Raw genomic sequence first — 16,015 nt, 5'->3', positions numbered from 1 at the left:
TCACTGTTGGTGGGAATGCCAACTGGTCCAGCCTTTCTGGAAAACAATATGGATGTACTTCAAAAACTAGAAATTGTGTTTTTATATGACCCCACAATTCCATTTCTGGGAATATATCCCGAGAAATGACATCTTTACCTATATATTCATTGTAGCACTGTTCAGAATAGCCAAAATCTGGAAACAATCTGAGTGCCCTAAAACAGATGACTAGTTAAAGAAACTTTGGTACATCTACACAGTGGAATACTATGCTGCTCTTAGGAGAGATGAAGCCATGAAATTTGCTTATAAATGGATAGACATGGAGAGTATCTTGCTAAGTGAAATGAGTCAGAAAGAGAGGGACAGATATAGAAGGATGGCACTCATTTATGGAGTATAGAATAACATCACAGGAGGCTGACACCCAAGGACAGTAGAGACAAGGGCCAGGGGGAATGCCCCAGAGTTGGAAGACTGCTTCATGAGTGGAGGGGAGAAGGCATATGGAATAGAGAAGGGATCACTAAGAAAATGATGGCTAGAGGAATCAGTCGGGATGGGAGATGCAGGACGAAAGTAGGTAATGGGCCAAATATGATGACCTCTCAGTGTCTGTGTTGCAAGCCACAATGCCCAAAAGTAGAGAGAGATTATGGGGAATATTGTCTGCCATAGAGGCAGGGGGAGTGTGGGAAAGGGGGAGTATAGCCAGGATATTGGTGTTGGGAAATGTGCACTGATGGAAGGATGGGTGTTTGATCATTGTGAGATTATAACCCAAACATGAAAGCTTGTAACTATCTCACAGTGATTTAATAAAATAAAAAAAATCACCTGCCAATGATTTTGTCCCATATATAAATATAGTTGCAATATACAGGTGAACAACAACTTGTATAAGACAGACAGCAGGCAGATTGGGTGATAGTTGCTGATGTTGTGAATGTCTCCCTTCTTGTACAACAGAATGGTCCTACTGGTTTTCCCAGGGACGGAACCTTGATTCAGACAGGTAGTGTGTGAAGAGTCGGGCCAGTGTATTGATGAGTACTGGCGGCAGACTAGTAATTGAATGCCCCTGTGTACTTAGTGTTCTTTTCACCAATTGATAATTGACATTTGTAAAATGAATAATATCTATAATTTATGCTGGAATAATCATTTTAAGTGCATGTGAAACACTTGCTCAAGTCTGCAAACTGAACAGAAATTAATGCTACCAAGATAGGTATTAATTGGTTTCTTAGTCTTTTGCTGTGGAAATTAGAAACAAGATAAGCTTTTAGAAAAAGTGGCATAGTTTCCATTTTTTAGTGACTTCTCCATATTATAATCTGCATTTTAGTATTAGATCTGACTTGGAAAATAGCTCTAAAATAATATATGACATAGCAATATTTTTTTTGAGGAGTAGATTCTCAAATTGCTGTTATAAAAGAATATACAGTATATTTTCATTTTCAAACATTTTGGCATTTTAAAGGCTGAAATTTATTCATTAAACAGTATTTTTCTCATTACGCAGAAAGAGATCTATAAGCATGTCATATACTGTTTTGTTTTTTTTGGGGGTTGTAACTGGCAGTGCTCAGGGATTTCTCCTGGCTCTGTACTCAGAGATCACTCCTAGTGGTGCTCAGAGTTTACTCCTGGTTCTGTGTTTAAGGATCACTCCTGGTGATGCTCAGGGTGTTGTCCTGGCTCTGTGCTCAGGAACCACTTATTTTTTTATTTATTTAATTATTTATTAATAATGTAGGAGTACTACTGTTTATTCAGCCATTGATTAAGCTTACTGAATTGGGCATGAACTCCACATTACTTTTCTTTTTATTCTATTGTGAATGCTAACTTTATTTTATTATTATTACCATCACCCCATCCCTTTTTTTGATTCACTCTGAGATACAGCTACAAAACTTTCATGGTTGAGCTTTGGTCATATAATCATCAAACAGCCATCCCTTCACACTTTCCACCACCAAAATCCCCAGTATTTCCTCCTCGGTCCCTGTTCCAACCCCTCCCCTACTTGTGTGGCAGACAATTTCCCCCATACTCTATCTCTACTTTGGTTACATTCGATATTTTGACACCAGTCTCACCACCACTAAAACCTGCCATAAAGGCAATACTAGACAATTTTTTTTTGTATTGCTTGTTATGGACAGAATATAATGTCCAGGAAATACTGTGTCATTCTCTTCTGGGAGCTATAGTTTATAGTTTCTGAGTTTGGACCACTTATATACTTTCATATACTTATATATACATTCATATACTTATAAACTCTTAAAAACAATACAGGACGCTTGTGATTCAGGTGTGGAGCAATGTATGCCGGGTCTGTGTAAGACCTGCAGTTCAGTCCTTGGGAGCACAAGACCCCTGCCCCAATCATTCAGGATGCTTTCCTGGTGGCCCCTAAACTCCACTGTGCCTAAGTGTCTCTGGGAGTGGCCCTCAAATTCTGTTGTGTTGGTCCCCAAGACAGCAAAAGAATAAAAACCAAAGATTCTATGGGTGTCAGTTGCTGATGTAATCAATGTCTTATTCCCTGCCCTTCCCTTTCCCTGCCCTTCCCTAAGTGGTTGTTGTTGTAGTGACCGGAATGACACACAAATCCATGTGCAGTGCTCACACGCACAGTTAGGCTCATCAGGCTATTGGTGTGGTCCTTGAGTGGTCGCTCCCTCCCGTGCTCACCTGGATTATCCTTCCTGACTGCTGGCCTTCTCCGGACTGGTTGTGACGCTCACGTGGGGCTGAGCTGCTTTTAGGGTCCTTCTGGTGCATGTTGCTGCTTGCAGCTGGACTAGCCAGTTGAGCTGCCAGGATTCCTTCAGCTCAGTGCCTGTGAGGCTGTCGGGTCTGAGTGCTCTGGGTCCGTGAACTGTGTCCTGCACTGCTTAGCAGTTTAGGTTTTGTTACTTTGCAGAAAGTCAAGTATTTATGACTTTCTCTTATAAGGAAAGGCAAGTATTTGTGACATCCTATTCCAGTATTAATGAATTCAATCTATTTTTTTCTTTGCTATTGAACCTATCTTTTGCTAACTAATATACCTGTATGTTGATAATCATTTACTAGGCACCCCTGCCCTTATTTTAGGTATTTGCATTACACCTACTTAAAAAAATTACAGTTGAAGGTACCTCATTCATTCAGTAAGTAGTGTTTCCGCTTCATCAAAATCACAACTTACTTTTATTTATTTATTTATTTATTATGGAATCACTGTGAGACAGAGAATTACAATATTGTTCATGATGGCATTTCAATCATACAATGTTCAAACACCCATCTCTCCACCAGTGAAATTTCCCACCACCAGTGTCCCCAGTTTCCCTCCTACCCCTTCAAGCCTCCCACCTTCCAGCATGCCACAGTCTGCCTCTATGGCAGGCACCTCTCTTCTCTCTCTCTATCTCTATATTTCTCTCTCTCATATTAAGCATTATAATTTGTGATACAGATGCTTAAAGGTTATCATGGATATCCTTTTACTTGCTTTCAACTCTCAATCCAGCATGATCATATCCAACGAGTATTGTCATAATGGACCCTCCTCTATCTTAACTACCCTTCACCTCTCACACCATTCACTGGTCCTCCTGGCCCATTTTCACTGGCCCTGGATATTAGTTTCTTAGTACTTACTTTTAGTAGGTATTTTTGTACTGGCCTACTTTTACAAGTATACAGTTTATTTAAACAATCAGTCCCCGGGCTGTTTGACATGGTGGGAGCATTCAAAACCATGGAAAATGAGATTTGCATTAAAATTTGTCACATAAATAAATTTCATCTAGAAGCACTGACTTCTGGATAGAGTCAATAAGATGGATTTAGAATGGGTAGAGGGAATTAGAATGGATATCTCTGCCTGTCCTTTTTTGCACCCTTTCCTATCTTTTACAGCAAACCCTTGCATGGTTTAATTTCCCAAACTCTGTCTTCACAGTAATATCTGGTTTTAATTATATTTAATTTAAGTATTCTTTGGCTCTGGAACACAGTGAGTTTACACACTGACCCATTTGGCTCTGGACTGAGAGACACATCTTCCCTAAGCTTAGAGGGTCTCAGGCACCACCTGTCTTATTATTGTATTCACGATATAACAATAAACATGAAATAGCTGTTATTCAATTGAAAGGCATAGCAAATCTGGGAAATTACCACATGGTGTACTAAATTTTGTGTAGAGTGAATTAAGGATTTCAGAATCCATTGAAGTCTCAATTTTTCCTAACTTAGCATGAAGAGAAACAAGAAAATTGAATAAATACTTGAGAATTTAATCAACAATAAAACTATGCTTTTTATATGTATTATGGCTGACTGATAACTTGTACCAGCTAGAGAGTGCAAACCATCTATGGTTCACATCAAGGCTTGTGGTACTATGGAACTTGGTTCATCTGTGCCTTGGGTAGCAGAGTCCACTATGAATATGGGTGGAGATGTGGACTTCAGTCGCTAGAATGAGTCTCATATCTCTAGGAGGTGCTAATTGTTTTGGTTATGACCCGCACGGCAGAGCCTGGCAAGCTACTCGTGGCATATTCGTTATGCCAAAAACAGTTACAAGTCTCACAATGGAGACGTTACTGGTGCCCGCTCAAGCAAATCAACGAACAATGGGATGACAGTGCTACGACAGTGCTATTTCAGTTATGACAGCAATGGTCAAAACTTCTTTTTGCACTACTTACTTTGGATAGCTCTGCTAAAAGCTCTCGAGGAAAATAGGGTTTGTATGTTATCAATTTTCTGTCTAAATGGTGGTAAAATTGATCAAACAACAACAAGAAAAACCCCAGCCCATTTACCTTCCAGAGGCACAGACTGCATGAAAATTCACGGAATCATGATAGTGTGAAAATTTTTTTTTCAGGACCAGATAACTAGTTTAGCGGGGATGGAGCTTGCCTTGTATGCAATGACATGGGATTCATCCCTGATATCACTTAAGGTTCTCTGAGTATATCAGAAGTCATCTGTGAGGACTGCTGGGTGTAATAGCTACCCCCACCCCCATCACCCCCACCAACCAAAAATCAAAACCAAACCAAAAACCAACAACAAATTCTTTTTTATTCTCTTAGGGTTTTGTTTGTTTTGTTTTGGGGCCACACCCAGTGATGCTCAGGAGCTACTCTTGCTCTCTGCTTTGAGGTTGCCCCTTGAGGTGCTCAAGGGACCATGCTTGCCAGGGATCAAATCTGACCTCATGTATGCAAAGCATGTATTGAGCTTAATGCTCTCTCTTTCCTGTTCTTCTCTTTTAAATTGTGCTAACAAATTCAGTCCTGCATGTTGCTGATAGTAATGCATTTGAGAAATTTAAATCATTGGCTAATTATATATAGTATTGAAACACAATTTTAAAACATTTGTAAACTATTTATTGTTTCTCACCTCTACAAGGTTATGGAGAAGTTACATTAAATGCCATTATTGAAATTTGCTTTGGATTATACAAAATCATTTAAGTATAAGTATATTTTTAACAATTCAATAAATTTTTGGAATTAGCATATTCAAGCATAGAGGTGCAAATTCTTTCACCCCTCCTGCACCAGAGATCAATGTGAAGTGCTCTAGCATGATGGAAATTTCAACTTCTAAAATTTGGGCTCTTATAAACAGCTTGATGGTGCCTAATAGAGCAAACTGTATTTCTATGTGTGAGTTTAAAATGATGTAGCCTTCAAACAAAAAAGCTTACTCATTTGTTTCTCTGATTTTTTAACTAGGTGTTAGCTTTTGTCCTCAAACCACTGTGTCTCCTAATACTGCATAGGCTCTTTTGAGAAACTAAATAGAGGCAGTTTGTATATTTATCACCTTTTGGTCTTAAGTGATGATAATACAGACTGCTCTTGGTCATGTTGCAGTGAGCCATAAAATCCCCATAACTGCAGCATGACAATTTTGATAGATTTTAGTTTACAGGATAGAATTACAGGTCTGATTAGTTCAATTTTGAGCATTTTTTTTTGTAGCACTGTAGTACTGTTGTCCCGTTGTTCATAGATTTCCTTGAGTGGGCATCAGTTATGTCTCCATTGTGAGACTTGTTGTTACTGTTTTTGGTATATTGAATATGCCATGGGTAGCTTGCCAGGCTCTGCATGGCTGAGCCTTGAGCATTTTTCAGACGTACAAAATATTTAGGTAGGTTTCAGAGCCTTTTATTATGTCAAATATCTTAGGATTGAGGGAGAAAATGCAGGGTCACTTTACTGGGAAGACTTCCATGTTTTTCCCATTGATAAACATTTATTGACCATCTCTGATGATGTTGGTTCAATCATTATTGCAGAAACTTGGATGAATTAAACCAGTGGATGAAATAGATGGAAGGCCCTTCCTTCATAAGGTATAACTGTTACCTAAGCTTATTTACAGAAAAGAGCAAATCATATCATATGTTGCTAAGGTGTTAGAAAGAAACATAACAGGGAGTGAGGAAGATCAGGGCAGGAGAATGCCGAGATGGGGAAGAAATGATGGCCATGGGAGTTGCTGTGCTTTGGATATTTGATCAGCACTGGGCTTACTAAGAAGGTGACACTGGAGTAAAGACTTGACGGATGTAAAAGAGAAGGCTATGCAGATTTCAGGTCAAAACATTCTAACTATTGGCGTAATTCATGCCAAGGTTTTGAAATGGGGAGTTTCCCATCATTTAAGGACTAGCTCAAGAGGTGAAAGGGCCTGGAACAGAAAGGGTGTGTGGGAAAGTTGCTAAAATTGTTTTTGGGGAAAGAACAGAACCAGACACATGGATTTAGGCCTTCACTGAGAGCAGATGGGTTCTGACCAAAGGAATGACAGCATGTGCAAGGGCCACTGTTCTAGGCCAAGACTGGGGCAAGCAACAGAAGAGCTAGGAGATATGTTGGTGGCTTGGTCCAGCAAGCATCAGTGAAAACCTGGGAAGCAACTGAGTTGGGTATCACTTCAGTTGTATCACTTGTCTTTCCGTTGATCTTCGATGCTCAAGCGGGAGCCAGTAACCTCTCCATTTATCCCTGTTGCCTGTTAGTGTAGTGTAGCCCAATGATATCTGCTCGCTCCAGGAACAGGAAGAGCCTCAAACCTTTCATTCAGGGTTTTAATGAAGAAGTCTGACCATCTCATTGTTGGGCTGCCACGCAGTCTCTTGACATCCCGTGGAATCCAGTCGGTAACAGCTCTAGTCCAGCGGTCATCTCTGAATCACATTACATGTCCGGCCCATTTGAGTTTTGATGTCTTGGCAAACAAGACAGCATCCCTGATTCTTGGCCATCGACGGAAGTCAGAACTCCGGATTCCTTCTCTCACATGAGTAAGACGTGATATTCGTAGCATAGCTCTTTCGATTCCTCTTTGGAATACCCGAATAGCGTTCTCGTCCTGTTTGCATAGGGTCTCCGAGGAGTACATTAGCACAGGAAGAACAGTGGAATCGAAAAGATGTGCCCAGAGTCGGAGGTTCTTTGTCCTCTTGACCACTTCTTCAATGCTCTTGAAGGTGTTCCACGCTGCTCTCTTCCTCCTGTGCAGTTCTGGCGCCAAGTTGTTCCTCATGTTGAGTTCTCGATCCAGGTACACATAGCTGCTGCATTCAGAGATGTTCATTCCATTGAGAGCAAATGGAGCATCAGGGACTATGATTAGTTTGTTTTTCATGAGCATTGTCTTGTTGAGATTCAGCTGCAGTCTGACCTTTCCACACTCGCGGTCAAAGTTGGCCAGCATTTGTGGAGCTTGGCTAATGTTTGGTGTTATGAGAACGATGTCATCAGCGAAGTGGAGGTGGTGTAGTTGCCGACCGTCTATCTTCACTCCCATTCCTTCCCATTCCAGTGATCTCATGACGTTCTTGAGGGTGGCACTGAAGAGTTTCGGTGAATTGGTATCACCCTGCTGAACACCTCTCTTTACATCAATGATCACTTACTTGTAGAATGGTGAGATCCTGGTGGTGAATCCATAAAACAGCTCGCAGAGGATCTCGAGTTGGGGTATATTTGTAAAATAGCCTCTCCTGTGGTTTTGAAAGGTCTCCAGACCATGCTTAGTAAGCCAGCCCTGGATAAGTTTGGCCAGATGGGTGGAGCAGCTCAGTGCTGGATCTGATCTTGTGAAGTTGCTTAGAAGCCCCAGGGCCACCCGTGTAATGCTCAGGGACCTCTAGGGAATTGTTGTACTTAGCGACCTGCAGGACTATATCCAGGGGGGGTCTCCAGGGGTCACGTGGTACTTGGGCTTAAACTCCGGTCACTGCACCAGCCAAGAGTGCTCCCTGGACTCCTTGGCGCTCCTTTTTAAAATTTTTTTTAAAATTTTTATTTTATTGAATAACCATGAAAAAATATAAAGCTTTAGGGTTTAAGTCTCAGTCATATAATGATTAAACAGCCATCCCTTCACCAATGCACATTTTCCACCACCAAGAACCCCAATGTACCCCCCTCCCAGCCACCCCCTACCTAAGTAGCTAATGATCTTCACTTTATTCTCTCTATACTTTGAATACATTCAATATTTCAATAGAGAACTCACTATTATTGTCTGGAATTTCCCCGAACAATCAGTCCTGATGAAAAGGCATCATTTAATAATTTCTTTTTTTTTTTTTTGTTTTTGGGTCACACCCGGCGATGCACAGGGGTTACTCCTGGCGCTGGGATTAGAACCCGTGTAGGCTGCATACAGGGCAAATGCCCTACCCGCTGTGCTATCGCTCCAGCCCCTAATAATTTCTTTTTATTGCTAAGAATGAAGACTCTATGCGCTTGCGCGGCTGCTGGATTTCTGATATTTTAGCTCAGTTCACAGTCTAGTTGCATTTCTGTAAGAAACTGCTCTGGGTGCCAAAATGGGTTAGAAGACCTCTCATATCGTAGTCTTTAACAGCAGAGGGTTCGTTTCTTGAGCAGCAGCTCCGGATCTTATCTGGGCGGAGGGTGTGCCGGTAATGCCCCCCTCCCATGATCCCCTATGAGCAACGTCACTGCAAAACTCACACCTCTGGATTGGGAGTCTTAGGAGGTGGCTCTCACTGCTGCCGCCATTTTCCTCACAGAAAAGCAGGGTGGAGAGGGAAAAATCCCTCCCCAGGTGGCATGGGGTTGTAGCACAGCTCACAGTCTAGATGCATTTCTGTAAGAAGCTGCTTTGGTGCCAAAATGGGTTAGAAGACCTCTCAGATTATAGTCTCTAGGAGCAGAAGGTCCTCCTTGGCGCTCCTCAGTAGTGAGGTATTTTCCAAGTAGTGGTCAAAGGTCATGAGACAAGGAGGGGGATATTTCTAGAGGTCCCTGTCTGAGTACCCAGAAGGTTGGAAATGCTATTCTATAAGGTAATAGAGTATTTATGAGCAGTAATTATGGACAACATGAAGATAAATCACAAACCACATTTATGATTAGACAATTTTCTTTGTATTATTATCTTTTTTGGTGGGGGCTGAAGGTATGGGTCACACCCATATAACTTAGGGTGCCACTCCTGGTTCTGTCCACAGTGGCTGCTCCTGATGATGCATTGATACTCAGGGAATCAGATGTCCTAGGAACCAGATGGGGTACTAGCAGTTCAAATGGGGGTTTGTAGGATGCAAGGTAAGAGTCTTCCAGCCTTGTTATTAGACTTTCTAAGTACACTGTTATTTATGTTACTTCCCCATTTGAATAAGAGCCATTAGGATGGGTCCAAGCATGAATGTAATTCAACTCACCAAAGTGAATGTTGTCATGGTTAGTGAAGCTGGGAAGAGTCATCATGGGTAAGAAGCTCTAGGAAAGAGTTTGAATAGCCTTTAGCACGTTTTCTCTGAGCTAGGTAAATCAGAACTGAGTTTTGCAATAGTGATTGAAAATTTCTGGCCCTCCTGAGACTTACAGAAGGCTAATTATAAAAGCAATAGACCTTATGTCTATAAATGTTAGGCTTTAAATAGGAATTCTGCTTACATTTGTGTAACTTGGACTTCACATATGGTAATTGTAATTTTTATCAGATATTGACTGTAAGGTAGTCTGAGTTGACCTACTTTTAAGAGTTAAAGGGGTTAGCTGCGGTTGTGCCAAGGGACCACGAGGGTTATCTCTGGAGACGATGGGGTCCATACAGTTCTAGGGGAACCAATCAGGGATTAGCATGTGTTTTACCATATAATCATATTCCCTGTCCTTAGTGGCATTTAAAAATAGTCTTTCATTTGGCATTTGGAATAAATTTACTTTGTTCATTGACTATAGGGTAATGATTTCACTGCTATGGTAATTTGGTCTAAACCAGTAGCACTTGAAAATGTGTATATTTTCTTTTATTTTTAATTTATCAAATTCATCTTAAAAATTCAATGAGCAGTGTTTTGTGGTTTTACAATATATAACTTAATTTCTTGACACTGAATAATTCTGATATGTTCAATTTAATAGAAGACATTTTCTTATGTACAGTGGTAATGTTTTTTCCCCCAACTATGCTATGTTAAATCTTATCATGAATTTAGTCCATGTATTACTGCACTATACATTGGTACTGTAATTCTTAAAAGACAAATTGGGTGAAAAAAATGTAGTACAAATCTGACCAGCCCTAAGGGTATTAATTATATTTAAAAATAATCCAGGCCAGTTATACATTTTCAAATTACCATTTCATGGAGAGTGATTATTCCAGATTGGTAATCATAAGACTGCTATAGCTTATTAGATTTGTTACATTATGGAAACTGACAAAATAAAATAAGAAAATGGATTTTTGTTTTGAATTTTTCATGAGCCATAACAAATTACTATAATTGAACTCTAAACATATTCATGCATAATTAAAAGATATTTGTACTAGTTTAAATTTTTTAACAGAGATGAAATTGACATATAGTTCAATGTATTAATAGTAATTGTATTGTTCAATGAGACAATTCCACAATTAAAAGACCTAACAAACCATTAGAAAACCATGAACAAACACTGTCCAGTACAACTTTGGGGGCTGGTGGTAATGTTCCATGTCTGTTGTCAAATGCAGTAGATACTATTCGCAAGTAATTTTTGAACATTTTAAATGTGGCTATTGTGATTTAAGAGGTGGCTTTTGAAACTTTATTTCATTGTAAATTGTTTACTTTAATTCACAGGGCCATTTGTACCAGTGGCTATAGTAAGGGACAGTGCAACTCTATTTAGTTCTTCCCAGTGGGATCTTTGGGGAGAATTGAATCACTTATGGCTGTGGATACAGTATGGTGTAGAATGACCTAAGATAGTTCTCAGGCTGTGTCCTAGGGGAGATTAAATTAATATCTGATGACATGTATTATAATGAATTCACTTCTGTGCATCTAGAATGGTACTTTCTGTGCATCACTATTAGGAGAATTAGAAAAATTGCCACTTAAATTATTTTATGTCAGGTTTAATTCTCTCATAGCACTCAGAGAGAGTGCTGAGACAGATGATTTTAGTGTTTTCCCATACTCCCTGCCAGTCAGTCCCAGTCATTGAGGAGAGCCATAATTCTTTTTGGTTTTTAAGTTTTGGGGACCATACCTGGGAGTACTGAGGACTTACTCCTGGCTCCACACTCAGAGGTTATTCATGCATTGCTTGAGCTACTGTCTGTGGTACCAGGGCTTGAACCTGGGTGGTGTACCTTACCTGCTGTGCTATTGTGCCACAATTTTTTTTATCGTCATAACATACTTGTCCATATTCTTTGACTTCATTAGAGGTTCTAGATCCCAGCTGAGGAATGAAGGAAGCCAGTGGAATGAGGGCTGTTCTGAAGCTTTCTGAAGGAGACTGGGAAGGATCAGGTAGTCTTGGATGTTGTCAACTCTTTTCCATCTTTCTGCGATGTTGTCATACTTGGTTGACAGGTGGTGCTCACAGTTTTTTCTCAAGTGCTCTAGTTGACACTCTTTAGTTGAGTGCTCACCAAGATTCTGCTATAGTGCTTTTTGGCATCTCTGTGTGCTCACAGGAGCCTGCTGGAGCCGCCCTCCTGTGGGGCTCACTTATTCCTACTTAGTTGTTCTTGCTGTAGGTATTGTCCAGCAGTTGTGCTTCACTGGTGACTGCAGTGTGAAAGCAATTATTCCTGGTGCTGGGGTCACAGACAGGAAGGCTGCCAGGAGCAGACTCTGTGTGCACATGAGAGGAATGGGGTACACCTCATGGTTCCAAGTGTGCAGGGAAAGTGCTTTATTGATGTTTTAAGCTTCTTCTTCTCTTCCACTCTCCTTCTCTCCTTCCTACTCTCCTCATTCCTCTCTCCTTCCCTTCCTGATGTGGCACCATGAATATGACAATAGGTTTTTGAGTGCCATGCCTTCAGAACAAGAAATTTATTGCTCTATTTCATCATGAAGCATAAAGTGCTAAATATGAGAAAAAAGACTGTTATTCTGCATTTTGACAAGTTAGACTGATATGTTAAATGTAAACAAAATCCAATTTCAAAAATTTGGCTTTGATGATTTCTAAAATCATTAAGTGATTTCTAAAATCATCTAAAATCACTTCTAAAATCATTTCTAAAATCATCTAAAACTGGAAGATGATTTCTAAAATAGAAAATAAAAGAAAAACAAAAATTATTTCACATTGATAATCTTAAACAAAAAGGTTATCAGAAAGTTGTTCTGTAGAGACAAGGGCCAGAAAGATTGCTCTATATTTGGAAGTCTGGTTCATGAGCTAGGGAAGGAGGCAGCTGGGATAGAGAAGGTATCAAGTCAGTTATATTTGGAGGGATTGCTTGGGATGGGAAGTGTGTGCTGAAGGTGGATAATGGATAAAGGACCAAATATGATGGCTCCCCAGAATCTGTATTGCAAACCATAATGCACAAAAATAGATTGATAATAAGAGGTAAATTGTCTGCCATAGAGGCAGGGGGTGGGAGTGGTGGTGGAGTGGTGGGAGGGATACTAGGGACGCTGGTGGTGGAAAATGTACGCTGGTTGAGGGATGGATGTTTAGTCATTTTATGATGGAAACCCAATCATGCTACAGTCCATGTGCAAAATTAGATCATTTTTATTTGAGGCTTTTAACATTTATTGTTGCGGACCTGTGCACCTTCCTCTTAATTCTGCTTTGACTGTATCCCAAAAGTTACATTGACCGATACCATTTTTTTTTTTACTGTTATCCAGATAATTAATTAACTCTTTTGGGAAGGAGTTGCTGGAGCCAAGCACAGCGGTAGGGCGTTCGCTTTTCACGCAACCCACCCATGTTTGATTCCTCCGCCCCTCTCGGAGAGCCTGATAAGCTACCCAGTGTATTGCGCCAGCACAGAAGAGCCTGGCAAGCTCCCCGTGGTGTATTGGATATGCCAAAAACAGTAACAATAAGTCTCACAATGAGAGACGTTATTGGTGTCCGCTCGAGCAAATCGATGAGTAACGGGATGACAGTGACAGTGACTTTTGGGAAGAGGTTTTCCAAGGGGCAGGCTTCTCTGGGGCTGTAACCAATGGGACCTGGGTTCAATGGTTGGGCCTGAGGATGCTTTGCTGCTCAGATACCGCAGTGCTGGGCAATCTGCACTAGCCCTGGTGATGCCCAGGGGAATGAGACCCTAGAGATAGAATTTGGGTCCCAAGCACATAGCCCCAGATCCCCTTGGTTATTTCTCTGGTCCCTCCAGGCAGTTCTGCAGGTATGAGTTTTTTCCTTCTTTCTGTTGTTGATGTGTGGGCATACTACTGTGGCCAGAAAAGATGGGTGATACAATTCTAATTTATACTAATTGACATCCCCCACTGGTACTTGAGAAGAATGTGTATCTCTTTTTTTTGTGTGTGTGGTAAAAGTTTCTTTAGTTAGCTATCAAGTTTATCTCCTTGATGACTTTATTTAATATCACTACTTTCTTAGTCATTTTTGTCTGGATGATATTTCTATTTCTGTAAGTGGTGTGTTGAGAACTCCTACAATTATGGTGTTTCATTGATGTGTGCCATTGTTTTCTATGTTGGGGTTCCCCTTGTTGAGTGAATATATATTGATGCGCTTCACATCTTCTTGATGAATTGACCTTCTGATCAATATGTAAAATCTTTCTTTGTCTCATTTCTTTGCTAATAGAAAGTCATCTTATCAGGTATGAGAATTACAGTTCCTTTTTCTTTTCTGTGATGGCTTCAAACACCTTGCTCCAGGCTCTCACTTTGAGCTGTTAGTCTTTTTGTAAAGTGAGATTTCTGTATGCAAGGTGAAGAAAGACTCTGAGGTGTTCTTTTTTTTCTTTTTGGCAGGGAAGAGGGGTGTCCAGGTGGTTCTCAGGGTTACTTCCTGTGTCACTTTAGGTGGTGCCTGAAGAGTTTGTGAGGCTGGGGATTGAACATGCACTCCAGGCCTTGGAACCATCTTCCCAGTCCACAATCAGTTGTTGCTGTTTAAATGTATTGAGCTACTGGACATCTCTTGATTTTGTAAGTTTAGTCAAGTCACACATAGAGTGATTTTCAAAGTTTTATGTCTTTGTGTTTTTTGCTCTCATTTGTTTCTGTCTTTTTATGTGGATTGTTTACCCAGATGATACTTTGTTTTGTTTTGTTTTATTTTGGAGCCACATACATCAAGACTCAAGGGTTCCGCCCTGGTCTGTACTTAGAGCTATTTGTGGGGATCTCAGGTGACCATTTGGGGTGTGAGGGGTGAAAACTCTTAGATCAGCCATGTGAAGGCAAATATCCTACCTATTGTACTTTAGCTCTGGCCCTCGGATGCCAGGGGATGCCATTTTCCCCACTTATTTCTCCTAAATGTCTCTGTTTCACGTTTTTGTTTTGTGATTACCAGGGAGAGTTTCATATGTTCTGTGAAAGTGTTTTTTGTGGGTTCTGTTTTTGGCTTGTCATTTGACTGTCAATATCTGTCCATTTCTTCCTCCACTTTTATACTTTTATTGTTTTCTCCAGATCATTATTACTTTGGAATCTTTCACTACCTTACCACTTATCTTCTTGCTCAAGATTTTGTGATCTTTCATTTCTTTCTTTTTCATGCAGAACTCTTTTCAACATTTCTTGTAGTGCTGGTTTGATGGGATGGTGGTAAAATCTAATAGCTTTTCATTTGTCAAAAAGGCTGTTATTTCTCCATCACCATTTAATGATAAATTTTCCAGGCAAAGTGTTCTCAGATGGCAATACTTTTCTTTTAGAGTATGTCCTTCTAGCTAAAGTGTGTCTGTTGAAAAGCCTCATAAAGGTTTCTTTGTATTATACTTCTTGTGTTCCCTAGAAAGCTTCAATATTTTATCTTACTAGTTGACTATATTTTGCATTGCAATTGAAATGTGATGATAATAATGTTCATAGTTCTGCTTTTAGTGTAAAGAATTATTGCTTCTCCACTACCACCTAGACACCAAAAACACCGCTTCACTCTTCTTATGTCTCATGGATTTTTGCTAATTGAACAATGATATTTCCTTTAATATGCTCTTCATACCTAAAACCTGCATCTACAATGTCATCTCCATTTGGTGAAGCATTTCTTGCACATTTTAGATATCTTTTGTCTGTTTGTTTTTTAGGTCACACCCGGAGATTCACAGTGGTTACTCCTGGCTCATGCACTCAGGAATTACCCCTTATGATGCTCAGGGGGCCATATGGGATGCTGGGAATCAAATTCGAGTCAGCCGCATGGAAGGTAAACACCCTATCTGCTGTGCTATCACTCCAGCCTTCATTTTTGATATCTTGAACTTACTTTTCTTTGTTTTGGGCAATCTAAGTTTTTTAAGTTTAGTTTCAAGGAGTCTGCTCCATTCTGCATTACTCCTCCATCTGTCTTGCTTCTTCCCTCTCAAGACTTGTCAACTTTCCCCAGCAATGTTTGTCCCCTGGTTCCTTCTCACCCCACAGTCTGCCTCCTCAGCAAGCACATTTTCAAATTGGGCTCGTATGGTTTGGATCTCTTGTTTTCAGTGCTGTTGGTTTCTGTATCTAGACCTTTCATTTTCCTTAAGAAATTCCAACTTAGACTTTTGCATCTGT

The sequence above is a fragment of the Sorex araneus genome, chromosome 1 (assembly GCF_027595985.1).
Source record: "Sorex araneus isolate mSorAra2 chromosome 1, mSorAra2.pri, whole genome shotgun sequence".
NCBI classification, from domain to species: domain Eukaryota; kingdom Metazoa; phylum Chordata; class Mammalia; order Eulipotyphla; family Soricidae; genus Sorex; species Sorex araneus.
This window is presented reverse-complemented; position numbering follows the sequence as displayed.